The sequence below is a fragment of the Triturus cristatus genome, chromosome 8 (genome assembly GCF_964204655.1).
Source record: "Triturus cristatus chromosome 8, aTriCri1.1, whole genome shotgun sequence".
Classification (NCBI taxonomy): domain Eukaryota; kingdom Metazoa; phylum Chordata; class Amphibia; order Caudata; family Salamandridae; genus Triturus; species Triturus cristatus.
Window position 1 is genome coordinate 517,167,926 of NC_140591.1, and position 17,152 is coordinate 517,185,077.

Genomic DNA, 17,152 nt, shown 5'->3' on the forward strand with positions numbered 1-17,152 from the left:
TTGCTTGGCATGGTACAAGGTGGTCACTTTAACTAGTGAACATCATATACCAGGCCAACTTCTCACATTGGTGAGCAGCGGTTGGATTTGAGCTTGCTGTGTTTTACCATTGTAATCTCTTGGTTACCAATTGAAAGATCACATAGGTACCTGTAGGTACATATAAAACAAGATTAGATATACATAAGTTCTACTGAACTTAGTTGTTGTAGAGCAAAGGGAGTAGCACACCCTGACTACAACTACTAGATAGGTTTGGTAGGTAAACCCAAGTGTAGGTAGATTGCAACACATCCACCCACACTTAAGAGCAATGGCTGGGGCAGAGGGGTCCAATGTACCTATCTCTGTTGAGAGTGACCCCCAGAGGGCACCATCCATCTTTGCTACCCTTAACCAGAATGAGCTCAGGCATTTGGCAACTCTTAGAGGGCTTAAACAGCCCAAGAACCCTACCTCTGCTGAGCTCAGAGAACTCTTGCAAAATGATGAAAATCAGAGAGAGCTCAAGAAAGCTTCCCAGTTAGGCCCCTTAGGGACTGGAACAGGAGGCCCCCCTTCTGAACTTGCTACAGAAGTACCCCTTTCCAATAGCCATCCCTTAGATGAGAATCATACTACAGAGGAGGAAAGTGGTGAGGATACAGAAAGTAGTGAGGATGAAGGGAGAACTAGCCCAGTGCCAAGTGTTATACTTGGCCCAGCGAAACTAAGACTATTGGGGACTGACAATGGGATCATCCCATTGGATCTCCCCAGTGGACTTAACCAGGGGCTTGGGAGGCAAAGGAATCGCTCAGGTGACTCTAATGCTTCTCATGCCTCTAGAGGCTCTCAAGGTCACTCCAGGAAAAGGATGACCACCCCTCAGAGGAGGGAACATGAGGCCAGAATGCAGGAAGCCCAGCTGAGGATCAGGAAGCAGGAGCTAGAGGTAGCCCTGATGGAAGAGAAACTGAACAAGGCTAGGCAACCTAGAGAGAGTGGGTCTATACCCACTGGTGGCAGCATTGTCCCTAAGGACAAAGATAGGGTCTTTGATAATAGGAACCTGTCTAAGGTTGTGCCCCCCTACAAAAGTGGGGATGACATCCACAAATGGATGACTGCTCTTGAGAGAGCCTGCAAAGTACAGCAGGTTCCTGAAGACCAGTGGGCAGCAATCCTCTGGCTCTCCTTTGAAGGAAGAGGCAGAGACAGACTCCTACCTACTAGAGAAGAGGATGTCAGAAATTACAGAGTCCTGAAGAGTGTCCTAGTTGATGGGTTAGGCTTAACCACTGAACAGTACAGGTTAATGTTCAGAAACACCCAGAAGATACACACTCAGGACTGGTCTGAATACATTGAATGTGCCACTAAGGCTTTGGAGGGTTGGTTGCTGGGAAGTAAGGTATCTGATTATACAGGATTGTACAATTTGATGATGAGAGAACAGATTTTAAATAACTGTCAAAACCAGCAACTGCATCAACACTTGGTTGACTCGGATCTGACCTCTCCCCAAGAATTGGGAAAGAAGGCAGACAAATGGGTCAGAACCAGGGTTAAGCAAAAGAAGCAGAACCAGGGCCAAGGGGGTGATCAGAAGAAAACAGACCAAAAGGGTGGAGATCAGAAATCTAAAGACCAGAAGTCTTCAACAGGGCCCCAAACTACTGCTAAGGAGGGTGGGTCCCAACAACAAACTAAGGGAAAGAAGAAAGAAGGTCAAAAGAAACCCTGGTGCAATCATTGCAAGAATACAACTCACTGGACTAGTGATTGTAAGAAGGGTGGAGCCCCCAACACTGTTACCCCTAAGGCACCTGCTCCCAGTACTACTGTTAGCAGTGTTGGTCCCCAGACAAAGGGTGTAGTGGGAATCACTATGGGAACTGAAGGAGATTCTGACTTAGACAGAACCCTGACACAGGCAGTCTTGATCTGTGATGGGGACATTGATTTGTCCCTGACTGTGAGCCCCAGTAACCTGGGCAAGTACAGACAGTCTCCTTTAATTAATGAAAAAGTGGCTCAAGCCTACAGGGACACATGTGCCAGGGTCACTATGGTGACACCAGGCTTTGTGGACCCTGGACAGTACATACCAGGTGAGAATTACCTGGTGACCAATGCCAGCAATGCCACTACTTCACATAGTGTGGCAGTTGTTAACTTCTCATGGGGAGGGGTAACTGGCCTCAAAAGGGTTGTGGTTAGTGCAGACCTCCCAGTAGAATGTTTGTTGGGCAATGACCTAGAGAGTTCTCTATGGTCAGAAGTGGAGTACAGGACTCATGCAGAGATGTTAGGTATATCATCACATGTCCTTGCTGTGACCAGGTCACAGGCCAAAAAGTGCCTCACTGAACCTCAGGTCTTGGATCCTGGAACAATGGACCAAGCACCTACCAAGAAGAAGAACAGGAGGGTCAAGGCTGTGCCTTGCCCCCTGCCTCAGAGTGATGATCAACCTTCCCAGGAAGCTGATCTAGAGGACCCTGAAGGAACTGTCCCTGAAGAGCTTGAACCTGATCAGGTTGAGTTTCTGGGGACAGGGGGACCTTCAAGGGCTGACTTGAGGCAGGCTCAGTTATCCTGTCCCTCTCTTGAACCCCTCAGACAGCTGGCTGCTGCTGAGGCTGCTGGGAATGCTCAAGGTACCCATAAAGTGTATTGGGATGAAGGGCTCCTTTATTCAGAGGCTAGAGACCCCAAGCCTGGTGCAACCAGGAGGTTGGTTATACCTCTGCAATTTAGGGGCTTCCTTCTTACCTTGGCCCATGATATTCCTTTAGCAGGACACTTAGGCCAGAACAAGACTTGGGACAGACTTGTCCCTCACTTTCACTGGCCTCACATGAATGAAGATACAAAGGAGTTTTGTCGCTCCTGTGTGACCTGCCAAGCCAGTGGCAAATCAGGTGGCACAACAAAGGCCCCCCTAATACCACTACCTGTGGTGGGGGTCCCCTTTGAAAGAGTGGGAATAGACATAGTGGGTCCCATGGATCCTCCCACTGCATCTGGGCACAGATTTATACTGGTGGTAGTGGATCATGCCACCAGGTATCCAGAGGCAATTCCCCTTAGGACCACTACAGCACCTGTTGTGGCCAGGGCCCTGCTGGGAGTATTCTCCAGAGTGGGGTTTCCTAAGGAGGTAGTTTCTGACAGAGGTACCAACTTCATGTCAGGATACTTGACAGCTATGTGGAAGGAATGTGGTGTCAACTACAAGTTCACCACTCCTTATCACCCACAATGCAATGGGCTTGTTGAGAGATTCAACAAGACTCTAAAGGGTATGATCAAAGGATTACCTGAAAAGCTCAGGCAAAGATGGGACATCCTTCTACCCTGCCTTCTGTTTGCTTACAGAGAGGTCCCACAAAAGGGGGTTGGCTACAGCCCCTTTGAATTGTTGTTTGGGCACCATGTAAGAGGCCCACTGTGTTTAGTGAAGGAAGGATGGGAGTTACCTCTCAAAAAGCCTAAACAAGACATAGTGGACTATGTACTTGGTCTCCGCTCCAGGATGGCTGAGTATATGGAGAAGGCATCCAAAAACCTTGAGGCAAGCCAGGCCTTACAGTTGAGTTTCAGCCAGGACAGAAGGTATGGGTGTTGGAGCCAGTGGCCCCAGCAGCACTCCAAGACAAATGGTCTGGACCCCATACAATCCTGGAAAAGAAGGGAGAGGTCACATACTTGGTGGACCTAGGAACTCCCAGGAGTCCCCACAGGGTACTCCATGTTAACAGGTTAAAAGCATATGTTGACAGGGCAGACATGGGCTTGCTCATGGCTACAGATGAGGGACAGGAGGAAGAGAGTGACCCTCTCCCAGACCTGTTGTCTCAGAACCCTGAAGATGGCTCAGTTGAAGGAGTGACCCTTGGAGGCAACCTCACTGCCCATCAGCAGACTGAATGTAGACAAGTTCTACAATCATTTCAACATCTGTTTTCCCTAATACCTAGCCAAACTGACTGGTGTACCCATGTGGTGGACACTGGTGACAGTCTGCCTGTAAAGAACAAGCTCTACAGACAACCTGACCACGTCAGGGACTGTATAAAGGCTGAGGTACATAAAATGCTGGAGTTAGGTGTCATTGAACCCTCAGAGAGCCCCTGGGCTAGCCCAGTGGTTCTAGTCCCCAAACCTCACACCAAAGATGGCAAGGGAGAGATGAGGTTCTGTGTGGACTACAGGGGTCTCAATGATGTCACCAGGACAGATGCACACCCTATTCCAAGGGCAGATGAGCTCATAGACAAACTAGCTTCTGCAAAGTTTTTGAGCACATTTGACTTGACAGCTGGCTATTGGCAAATCAGATTAGCTGAGGAGTCTAAGGCCAAAACAGCATTCTCAACCCCAGGTGGGCACTACCAGTTTGTGGTGATGCCCTTTGGTCTGAAGAATGCACCTGCCACCTTCCAAAGGCTGGTGAACCAAGTCCTTACTGGGTTGGATGACTTTTGCGCAGCATATCTTGATGACATTGCTGTCTTTAGCTCCACCTGGGAGGATCACCTGATCCACCTGAAGAAGGCTCTTGAGGCCCTGCAAAGGGCAGGCCTCACTATCAAGGCTACTAAGTGCCAGATAGGGCAGAGTAAGGTTGTGTATTTGGGCCACCTTGTAGGTGGAGGCCAAGTTCAACCACTGGAGAGTAAGATACAATCCATCAAGGACTGGTCCCCTCCAACCACCCAGACTCAAGTTCGAGCTTTTTTGGGCTTGACTGGATACTACAGGAAGTTTGTTAAGAACTATGGGTCCATTGTGACTCCTCTTAATGATCTGACATCCAAGAAGATGCCCAAAAAGGTTCAGTGGACAGTAAGCTGTCAAAAGGCATTTGATGACCTGAAGGAGGCCATGTGCTCTGCACCTATCCTGAAAAGTCCTGACTACTCCAAAGAGTTTATTGTCCAAACAGATGCTTCTGAGTTGGGTGTGGGAGCTGTGCTGTCACAACTTAATGTAGATGGTCAAGACCAACCCATTGCTTTTATTAGCAGAAGGTTGACCCCCAGAGAGAAGAATTGGTCAGCTATTGAGAGGGAGGCCTTTGCTGTGGTGTGGGCCCTGAAGAAGCTGAGGCCATACTTGTTTGGCACTCACTTCAAGATTCAGACCGACCATAAGCCCCTCTTGTGGCTAAATCAGATGAAGGGTGAAAACCCCAAACTGCTTAGGTGGTCCATTTCCCTACAGGGGATGGACTTTACAGTGGAGCATCGGCCAGGTGCTGACCATGGGAATGCAGATGGTCTCTCCAGGTACTTCCACTTAGGACATGAAGACGAGACTGGTCAAGGCTAGTTTAATGTCCCTGCGTTTGGGGGGGGTTGTGTAGGAGAGTAGGGTCTGCTATCCTATGGTCACCCCAAATTTTTGCTTTTTGCTTCACTGGTTTTTGACATATTGAGGCTGTGGGCCTGCCAATCAGACCCCCAGCCTGCTGTTCTCTCTACTAAATTTACACTAGGCACCCTAGGTGCATAACCAATTGGAAGTGGATCACCCTGTGAGCCCCTGTACCAGTGTACACTAGGTACCCAGGGCATTGGTGTATCTAAGGCCTGCCAGGGGCTGAAGCATGCATTATGCCACCCCAGGCTTGGCCTAACAAATTTGACACAACTGGCTGATCACTCAGCTGGGGTAAGTTGGTGTAACCACCACTTACTTAGGTGTAGTATACCTATACCTAACCTTAAATGGGACACCTGGTAACCTATAAGTCACTCCTATGGCAGGCCTTAACAATCCTGAAGGCAGAGTGCTTGGTTCCATGTGAGATGGTGCTCTGGCATGAGCTGAGCCTGTCTGCAGTGGTCGGAACAACTTCCTTCTACTGTTTCCAGATATCGTCATACCATATACTCTTAAGTGCATTATGAACCTCGCGGTTAAATGCTATCTTTGGTTTGGCTTTATCAAAACATGTCGAGTAAGGTGTCATACGAATTGGAATACTAACCCCTCGCCAATTCTGGCGACGGGGTTAGCATTCCACCCTTCTAGAGGGACACGACATGTACAGTACCTGAAACCCGGGTAAAATCAGACATAGCCTCAGCTCCACAAAATGGATGCTGCCACCACAGACACAAGTCTGCCCTCCTGCTGCTGGGAGTCCTTCCAGCTTGGGAGGTGTGGACAAAGGGTTTCCTGCCAGGGGAGGTGCGTGCACCACCCCAGACAGGATTTTGTGTATTGGTCAGGTAGGGCTTGAATAGAACCAGACATGCCTGAGGCTCACAAGGAGCCTCGGTGCATATGCCAGTTCAAACCGGTCCTGGGGCACACCAGTCCCGGGCCTGGGGCGAGCTGGACAAAGGATTGGGGGTGTAACCACCCCCCTTCCTGGTCCCACCCTTAGGGAGGGACCTAGCAGGTAGTCCGGCCCCTAGAATCCGCTTAAAGGTAGGAGCTGTGTCCTAAGACTTCAGACATCCTGGAATCAACTTGAAACTAAGAAGAAGACGGGAACTTCGACATTCTGCTGCACAGAAGACTGAAGGAAATCTCCCCTGTGGTCAGGGAGTGACCACCTTGCTAACGCAAGCACCATCCAGCGAATCAACGTCTGCTTTGCCGCTGCCTCCCGCCGGAGCCCGAGCCCAGAGACTGACAAGACCTGGACCTCCAGACCTCTCACCGCCCGATCCACAGTCCCCGAAAAGAGGAGACCCGTGGAGGCACCGAGACACGTGGAGCCAGCCATCTTGGAACGACTACGACAAGCTGCAAGCGCAACAACCGAGGCTCCCTCCAAGTTGTGCTTTGGGATCTGAGAAGCCCAACCCTCGAGCAGCATCTGCACCAAAGGTGAGCCCTCCAGCATCTCTACGATCTGCGTGGGGCCCTTCTGCATTTTGCCACTCGACGCGCCTAACCGGTTGCTGGCCCGCTGGCTAGTAGCCATCTTGGCGACGAACTTCAAGAACTACACTGCTGGTCTGGTTGCTCCAGACTGGCCCTTGCTCCCCTCCAAAGGAGCAATCCCTCTGATCTTGCTGGTCAGAGCCATCAGCTTATCTTGTTCTCCACAACAATTGCTTTTGCCAAGGCTTGTTTGCTTTGATCAAGTCGCCGACACCGCCGACAGCGAGAGCCTGTGTGGGACAGCTCGTGAACCGACTCCTGGACGTCGTCGACCTTCAGGGGCCACGTGGCTGCAGAGACAAGCTACACCTTTCTTCCTGTTTGCACCCGACATCGCCTGGTACCCACCTGGTGCCACGCTGGTCACTGGCTAGTGACTGTGAACACTGTCCCCTCTGCTTACAGGTCTTCTACAACTCCGATCCACTCTTGGATCCACCGCATCTCTCCCGGACCGACCGCCTGCAGCATCTTTGTCTTCAGGCTCCACGGAACAGATAGAAGAAACCCGACGCACTTCGACACCTATGCACCCGCTTCCTGTGGGTGAGGTAAAGCTGGCACTCCAGTGCCCCAGTGTAGAGTAACATCTCTAGTGTCTGTGTTTCCAATCTTGAGTTCCTAGTCCATCCGGAAGATCCTTTTTGCAGTAACTTTGTACTTTTTACGCACCCATTGAAAACCTATGGGAGCACGCGTGTGACTATTTGCTCTGCACACGCAACCCGTGGACCTCCTGGTCACTAACTGAAGTTAGCTCCTTGTAGGCCCAGCGATTCTAGAGGCCCTAGGCCTTTTCCCTTTTCTGTTCGTGGTACTTATACCACTATTTTAGTATATGGTTTGAGCGGCCACCAGGGCCTATCCATATAAAGTGCAACTTCTGTGTATTCTACTGTAATCTTGTTTGACGATTTGTGCTCCTGTGCTCATAAAGAGACTAGGGGTTACTTTGAGAAATAAATACATATATATTTTGAATATATATCTGTGTGGTGTCCTTTCATTGGTATAAAAGGGGGTTGCATTTGGTAAAACAGCTGGCTTAACACGCTTCACGAGTTTAGCCTCAAAGACTGCTTAGCCTACGCTACCACTAGGGCAGCTAGTCCGAAAAGGTTGACTTACAACCACACCATAAGGGTTGCTTGGCATGGTACAAGGTGGTCACTTTAACTAGTGAACATCATATACCAGGCCAACTTCTCACACCCCTAAATTGCACTATTATATAGCGCCCACTTGATGTGACTCTTGGCGCTTTCAGAACAATGCACTGGTTGAGCTGCAGTGCAGTGCCCTCTCAGTCTGGTAAAGTCCCTTTCAGCCTCCACTACTGCATATTCATAAAGCTTTACCTAATATTGGCCGTGCTTTGTCGTCATCAATTCGTGACAAAGCTATCAACCTTTTGTATCAAATTAGGGCTCATTTTATAATCGAAAAATACGATTGAACTCGAGCCAATAAATGAGATGACCGAACCACCAGCAGCATGAAATCCGCATAAAGTTGTATGAAAATGTTTTTTTTTTTTAAATACATAAACTGGTTTATCAATAGGGGACTCGGTATACACGTGGTTATTTTTTCGACATGCAAAATAAACAATGCATACTGGTAGTGCTTTGAATAAGACGCTCACTTTTCAAAGCGCTTACCACAAACCACTGTGGCATGAGGTATTACTAAATTATGAGTCTGTTCTCGCTGGAAAAAATTACCATTGCGCCTCTCTGGCACTGCTTATCTATTCCTTACTCTGCAAGCATTAAAACACTGGCAGATCACAAGTGCAAAATACTGCAAATTAACATTATTTAGCACCGTTCAGAATCAGGCTAATGGTATGATGATTTTCGAAAGGTTATTATCATTTAACACAATTAACAGGGTTAGAGGATAAAGCGATCTGAAGATCTCAGTATGGTAATCAGAGTTGTCACCACTCGGAGCATTAGTATGCCGGCGGGGCAGTGTTTATCTCTTCGGTACCGGGAGGGGAAACAAAATGAAGGCGCGCGTGCACGTGCCTGCTGGAAACGAGCTCACAGCAAGCACGATCCAGACTGACAATGAACTCGTACGTCTGTGTTCTGAAAAGCGTGCACGTGCTTAGGTCACTCTGTAGCCCTCTGTGGAGTTTCTATTGTCAGCCTCTTTTCGGTTGCAGGAAAATGGGTCAACACACCTGACTAGCAAGGATGCTATGGGGCCTGGTGCAAGTAAGGAAAATGCCCCCTTTGGCTGCTTTGGGGTAGTAAAATGCAGCAATCAAAAGTTCAATGTGCCCTGGTATCACTGCACCTGCTGCACCAATAGTAGTGGGGCCCCGCCAGCACACAAAGTATTCCTGATATTATAAACATCAGGGATCAGACCCAGAGCCACAGGAATTATGCGGCATAGGATGGCCAAATTAAAGGGCAGGGTTGAGTGAATTATGCAGCAAGAAAAGGCAAATTATCCGGCACAATGCAGCACATTTTGTATATACACTCCTCGGTTTGATGAATATACATCAAACCGAGGAGATTTCATCAAGTGGGTACAAGGAGTTTAAAGGGGATCTCCAAAGTATGTCAAGGCACATAAAAAGGAAAGCTTTGCATATCATGCATGCACACCTTCCCTCTGACAGCACCAAGTGACACAGAGGGTCCTATGTACAAGTCCCTATCGCCAATGGAACGTCACTTTTTTGACCTTCCCTTGGCGATAGGGGCCTGGCCTTTTGTACAAGGCATTGTTAAGCCACTTAACGTGGTGGCTTAACACTGACTTGTACATAAGGCACCCTTTCACGCTATGTTTAGCGTGAAAGAGGCGTGCAGTGGGTGATGTGGTGGGCGTTCCACTGCAACATCCATTGTATTTGACGCTGCCCTTTATGTAGAAGGGTGGCATACATAGGAGGCAGCGCCAAAATTAAGACAAGGAAAGTCCTGGTCTTAAGTTGGCGAAACAAGGAGAAATGCATTATTTCTCCTTGTTTTTGCTTTCTCCATGTGTGCTGCCTTGTGCAGCACACATGGAAAAAGCAAAGTTTCATGGTTTATTTTTGTACAGGAAGGTGCCCCTTCCTGTACATAAAAAAACTTTTTTTTTAAATGCCATTTTGTAACTTTCATGTGTGCTGCATGAAGCAGCACACATGAAAGTTACACAATATCATTTTAGGATTGTTTAGGTGCAAGAAGGGACACCTTCCTACACATAACGAATCCTCCCCTGCACACAGACACCCTTGCACTCTGGTGCAAGGGTGCCTGCGTTGGAGCTAAGTTGTTAAACTTAGCGCCATCGCAGGGGGAAACGCAAGGCTGCACCACATTCTTGTAAATATTGTGCAGCCTTGCATTTCCAAAGTGGCGGAGCGTGTCGGTAAACCCAGGAGGCTAACAACATGCTCTGCCACTTCATTGTACACATCCCCCAGAGTAGCTAAGCCTCATAACTGTGGGGTACATACTGTCTCGTTTCCTCACACATCCACTGGTATATGTCAATTGAATAAATAAATGAATACTACTTGTGAAACGCTAACAGCGACCTCATCGAGCTATCCCGGTGCTAAGATCAATGTGCTAAAAGCAGATCAAACAGATTAGAATGATTGAGAGAAAAGACACCTCTGAAGGGCTCTTCGGAAGTTAAGATAGATCTGATAACATGTGAAAACGAGACACTGTATGACACAGGCAATCTTAAATTAGCCCTGCAGGTCAAGAACTTTCAACCCTCCATCCAAATGTCCAGCTGACATATAGATGTAAACTATATACTGTGCCAGGTGGTCGATAATCTCGCATATCCAACGATGGTATGTAAATCTGATCAGGCAGGGGGTTCCTTATGTGCATGATGGCTCTATATGCGCAAGAGCAAACAACATCTTTTGATGACATTGGCAGACATTCTCCACTTGGGGGCGTATTTACAAGCCCCTTGCGCCACTTTTGCGTCATTTTTAACATGGGAAAAATGAAGCAAAAGTGGCGCAAGGGGTTTGTAAATCAGCCCCTTGGAGTTTGGAATACTGCAGAGCATACAGGCACACAGGAAACGTGTACAAAATGCAACTGCGGATGTATACGTTATGTTATCTACACACTTTGTGAGACAGGTGCCCAGATGTTTACAACAGGTGTCCATATGTCTATTAAACCAAGCAATTCTTGGAAAACTAGGTGAAGAGAGAAGTACAATAAGTTTGGGAAGTCACACAAATAATTGTACTCAGTGGTTAGATATGGAGGGCTCAAAGCAAGTAGAACACCTCACTGGTCAAGACAGTCCACACTGCATTGGATGGTTCTGTTCCTCCTCCTTCCTCATATATAAACGAATATTAACCCCCTGATGAAGAGGCAAGAACCAAAAAATACAGCACTTTGACGGCATAATATAAAAATTAGCCTTGCTCGCAGACTGAATTTTAAGGTTTTCACACATAGTTTGTCTCGCTTGTTTTTTGTTGGTAAATAAATGGAGGACGCGGCACGAAAATAAATCTTTTGTTATGCCCTAGAGTGTATTTCAAAGAGGACAAATCCTTTTTATCTTTATTATTTGATGGAAGATCATGTTGAGCTTTGTTTAAGTTCACAATAATGTGCATTTGACCAGTGTGGTAGCAATGCTGCTGTGGGCCCTAATGCGAGCCAAGGCAATTAGGTCCTGTCTCCTGGCTTTGTAGTAAAAAAGGTGGCTAATTGGAGTGCTGCACTGCTGATGGCTCTGCTCCTGCATTTGTCACCTAGGAAACCCGCTGAACATTGAAGGGCGTTTTTCAGCCTTCTGCTTGAAGGTCAGATTTCATCTTTCAGCCTACATGTTTGCTAAAAGTAACTCCTCCACCTCCTTTATTTACGCTGTAGCGTTCTCATAGTTTACAATGCACGCCAACCTTCCAGGGGCTGCGAGATGCTTTCTTTTGCATGGCTGTAAGAAGACTTATTCCCCTGTTTGCAGGTCGAGTAAATCTAAAGTGTTATCCAGAATACTTTACCACTTTGAGGTCATGCTGCATTTTGTTCTCATTGGGTTTCTTCGTCCAAACACTCCATTACGAAAGGTGTTTGCCGTTGCACCGTCTCAAAAGATTTGTGAAGGTCTCCATTTGTAAATTGAAGTGGTCGAGCAGAGGCATTTTTACTCATAGATTGGTCCTGTCTATCTCCCGGTTATGTCAATCATGTAAGCTTTTGATATTAGCTTTTGCTTGCGGCATCTCCTGCCTTGACTAGCAGAGGATTCACTGACATTTGATGTACATGTAGACAAGACAGCTTTATGTAGTGCTGCCCTAGCGTCCCTCAGCTACTGGAAACGTATCCTCTAACTTTACACTATTCCGTATTTGTACAGAACTATATGTACAGATTTAAGGCTATAAAACAAGTCATTTTCTTAAAAGAATTTGATATTAGGCCTCAGTGAAAATATAATTGCGTTAGAAGATTTTGCACAATTCACAAATGTTCAATTTTGAGAGATTACTGAAAGTTTCACATCATGCAATCCCCTAACTTTTTCAAGCAAGTGCTCACCTCATCGAAAAAAAAGTGTCATCGGATACCAGTGAGAGACTGGGTCATGTAGAAAATGTCTCTCAGAGACAATGGGCCTAATTGCGACTTTGACAGTCCTCCTGTGGCCCCGCCAGTAAGCAATCCGCAGGAGGACCACCAAGGCCGTGGTGCTTCCGCCTGCCAGATTCAGAGTTGAATGAAAAAAATCCTAACTACCGTGTAGGAAAGTTTCAATTCTATTAAGGACGCGGAGGCGAGAATTATGCTTATCTCTTCCAACTTTAATGCTCAGCAGGCTTAGTAACAAAACCAAGTAAAGACCACAAATCCCATGAGTCTTTTCTATAAACAAATGATCATAGAGGCAGTCCCATATAAACAGAGTCCAGGAAAAGCACTTCCTCTTTCTTCGGGCGAACCACATGATTCAACGTGCCTTAGTACTTATGTTTCTGATCCGATCCTACAATGAAAGGAACACTGTCAGCTCATTGAAAACCAACATCAACCCTACAACAATGAAGCATTAGGCAAGCAAGTCAAAGTCAACAAAAAAGCCACATGACAAGTAATAGGTAGCAAAAATTCCTACACCCTCCAAAGAATTGATACTTATCCAACTCGAAGCTTGATAAAGGGAGGGCAAGAGTAAGACCATTCGCTGGGTGAGATAATCCTCGCCTCCGCGTCCTTACTGGAATTGAAACTTTCCTTCACAGTAGTTTTTCATTCTATGGCAGGACCGGAGGTTTCGGATTATGCTGGTTAAAAGCTGATTGACAACCATAGGAGCCATGCCCAGAATAGGTTTGAAATAGAAAGTTTTGAAAGTGGAGTCCGAGGACCTATCCGCTGCTCCTAGGATGTCCTCCAAGCGCCCACCAAGGGCGAAGGCCTTTGAAGCCATGGCTCCCCTTGTTGAGTGGTCTCCGAAAGCCGAGGTATCGACTCCTGTTTCCTGGAGAACCCACCGAACCCAATGGGCAATCGCGGTGACTGTCACAGCTTTGAAAGGTTTCTTGAGGGAAAGAAAAAGTTGTGCTATCCCGGGAGATCTGTATTCCTGTAGTCATCGTCTTGTATGCCCTCAAGCATCACACAACACATAATTTGGAGTGACCTGGGAAGGCTGGATAGTTAACCACCCTGGTATTAGACTTAGTACGCTGCGCAATTGTGAACGACACTCCATCTGGAGCGAAGATCCGGGACGAAACCTCCAACGCTCGGACATCAGACACATGCTTGCAAGAGATCGGGCAGAGCAACATAGCTAGCTTACCTGTCAGTTCCTTCCAGGAAAGATATTGATTGTCCTGCCAGGACTGCAAGATACTCTGATAGATAGTTTACCACATGAATCACATCCGCCCCCACAGGATCCAAAACCCGTTGCACACATCAGCAGAGCCACTTTCGCCAAGAAGATCGGTAGCGCTTGACTGTGGATTCTGCCCAGGCCTTCTGATAAGGGACGAAGCTCTTGCCGAAAGGCCCGGGACCTCCCAACGTCCCCTGTAATCCTCCAACCCATCAGATGGAGAGTGCCCTCCTGAACCAGAGGGTGCAAGTTGCCTTGAGCATCCGTCAGGAGAAGAGGTGTCTGGGGAAGTAGGATTGGAGAATCCATAGAAAGTTCCAGAAGAACTGGATACCAGACTTGAGACCTCCAATGCGGAGTCACCAAAATTATTTCCGCCTTCTTTCTTATGATCAGAACCATGAGCCTGGGGATCATGGCGAATGGCAGGAAGGCATATCCTGTAAAAAGGCATCCGTCGCCTCCGCCATAGGATCTGGGCGCCAGCTGAATAAACGAGGGATCTGAAAATTGAGATGGGACGCAAACAGATCCACATGACATGGGCCCCACTGAGTCATCAGCTGGCGGAAGATGGCCGGGTCCAGCTTCCAAGCACTGAAGTCCTGAAGGTGCCTGGAGAACCAATCCGGCGTCTGATTGAGGGAACCCGGAAGATACTCTGCAGTGACCGACAGATTGTGGGTCAGGCAATGTTCCCAAAACTCCTTGGCTAAAGCTGGCAAGAGTTTGGACCGAGTGCCCCCCAGGCGATTGATATATCACACCACTGAGATATTGTCCATCTTGAGGAGAATGGTGCACGAAACCTTGTCGGCTGCCAGGCTGCGAATTGCAAAGGAACCAGCCAGCAGCTCTAAACAGTTAATGTGCAGCGATTGCTCGTGCACGGACCAGTGCCCGCCTGTAGTAACGTTTCCACAGCGGGCGCCCCAACCGAGATGTCTGGCGTCTGACTTGATCACCAGGTCCGGAGCAGATCTGAATATGGCTCTCCCATTCCAAGCTTGCATGTGTTCTAGCCACCAAAGGGAGACCTCCTGAGAAAACGAGAGACCGCGATGCATGTGCTGCATCTTCAGGCGTTGTAAGGCCCGGTAAAGCAAAGGAACTGGGAAGATTGCCTGGATCGAGGAGGAAAGAAGCCCAACAATTTGGGTGAGATGGCCTAACGAGAATTTCTCTCTCTCTAAAGTCCAGCGTAGCTCCCTGCGAATCAAACGCATTTTCTGCTGCGGTAAACAAAGGTATTGCCGGACCATATCAACCTCGAAGCCCAAAAAGGTAATCTGCTGGGCCAGGACATAGACTGACTTCTGATCGTTCAAGACGAACCCCAGATTCTGCAGAAGGTTCTGGGCCATAGGAGAATGGGATATCTCGGTGTGCCTCCCCTGGAGCATCAGAAGAATGTCGTCCAGGTACACAATGAGACGACCCCTCAAGTGTGGAGCCATTCCATGGCCGGACACACGACCTTGGTAAAACACCAAGGAGCTGAGGAAAGTCCGAACAGCACTGGAACGGAAGGAACTGCCGGTGTGGGGCGGGGGGCAGAAGGGGACGGTGAGGTACGCATCCTTTAGATCGAGTCGGACAAGCCAATCGTCGGGGAGCAGAATGTCTCTGAGAAGATGGATACCCTCCATCTTGAAATAGTGGTACACCGCCCATTGATTGAAGTCCTGGAGATTGATCACCGGACAAAACCCTTTGAGCATCTTTTCGACCAGGAAGATATTGCTCAAATACCAGTGGGGATGCATGGAGGTTTGGACAATGGCCTTTTTGCTTAGGAGCTCACGCACCTCTGTGTCTACCATTTGAGTACTCTCTAGAGAAAAGGTCAGAGGCTTGGGACGAGAGCACTGCTGGGGAACCCCGTGACACTCGATGTGGAAACCCCCAACAGTCTGTAACACACATGCATCCCCCGTAATCGCCACTCAGTTGTGAGGAAACCATTGCAACCTTCCCCCCACCTCTGATTGGAAAAAAGGGATAGGCCTTACCGGTGGGTCCACCAGGTGCATTGTGTGCTCCATGAGGTTGTCCTTTCCCCCGCAGCCTTTGCCGTGTCCTCTTGAGGGGTAGAAACCTCCAAATTTCTTCTTGTCCTGCCACTGCATGGATCACTTGGTCTGGAGCTTGTGGGGGTTGTTGGTGTACGGACGGCCGGAGGAGCGCCCCCTACCTCTCCGGCCCCTCCAGAAATCTGCTGACTGAACACTTTTTTGATAGACAGGCTTTGTCCAGCGAGCAAAAGGTGTTCAAAAACGGGATAATTCTTTAATAAAAGGTTCTCAGAAGAGACCCCCATTGGTCACCGCTCCGGCCTCAGTAGAAGCCAGCTCATCCAAACATGGTTCACTCTTAATGAGCAAGGAGCATCTCCATTCAGTGGATAACGCACAATTGGCGTTACCAAGAAAACAAAGGGCTCTCTGCACCCAGCCCGAAAGGATCTCAGGATCCATCCTGTGCCCCGTTTCCTTGGCGTCCTCCGCCATATCCATGATTTTAGTAAGCGGGCCCAGGATATCCAGAACTTTATCCTGGCATGACCGCCAGGATCAGTCCAGACCCTTCTTAGGATCCTTAACAAACTTGCCAAGAAATGTGGCCATCTTGGCGTCAATATCGGGGGTACACGCCACCTTACCTGGGAAGGAAGGCCAAGCGCATTCGCCTCTTAAACGGCCTCTGACCTCCTGGTCCATGGGCTTCAGAATCTGGCTAGCCACGTAGGATGCCACCAAGGGTGCAGGAATCTATTCTGCAGAGCGGGGGTGATAGATGACCTCCGGGTTTAATAAACCCGAGATGTCAACCGAGTCCTGTGCGTGAGGTTCCTCCAACCGGGCTTTCTTTGCACCCCCTTCCGGACGCCAGGGTCTGCTTGGATCCGGCTCCTCATCTGACTCTTCATTAGGAGCCTCTGACTCATCCCCGGTATCTCTCTCTGCCCCCTCAGGGTGGCAGGAATCGTTGTCGGGGGTACCCTCCGGTTGGGAATCCTCAGACCGATCCGGGTCCAGGCGTCTCTTAAGGAAAGCCTGACGCAACCTCTTAAAGGCGTCGGGCGAGGTGGCGGCCTTGGTAGGCATAGCCTTGCCCTTGCCTTTGGACGGGTCCCCTGAATGGGGAGGAACGGCCTCCGACCAGCCACTCTTTGAAGAGGAAACCACCCTGCGCCGGACTGTGAGTTCTATGAGGGTTCAAGGGCTGAGGAAACGGCCCTCTCCAGTGATGCATCTATCGCATCCACTAACCTCATATGAATGAGGCGTAGTGAGTGGTCATCCTCTCCTTCCTCCCAGGTACGGAGTTCACCCGCCATAATCGGGAATAAACCAACTGGCCAAGGGGGAAAACAAAAGAATTGTATTGAGCAATTGGATGTGCCACT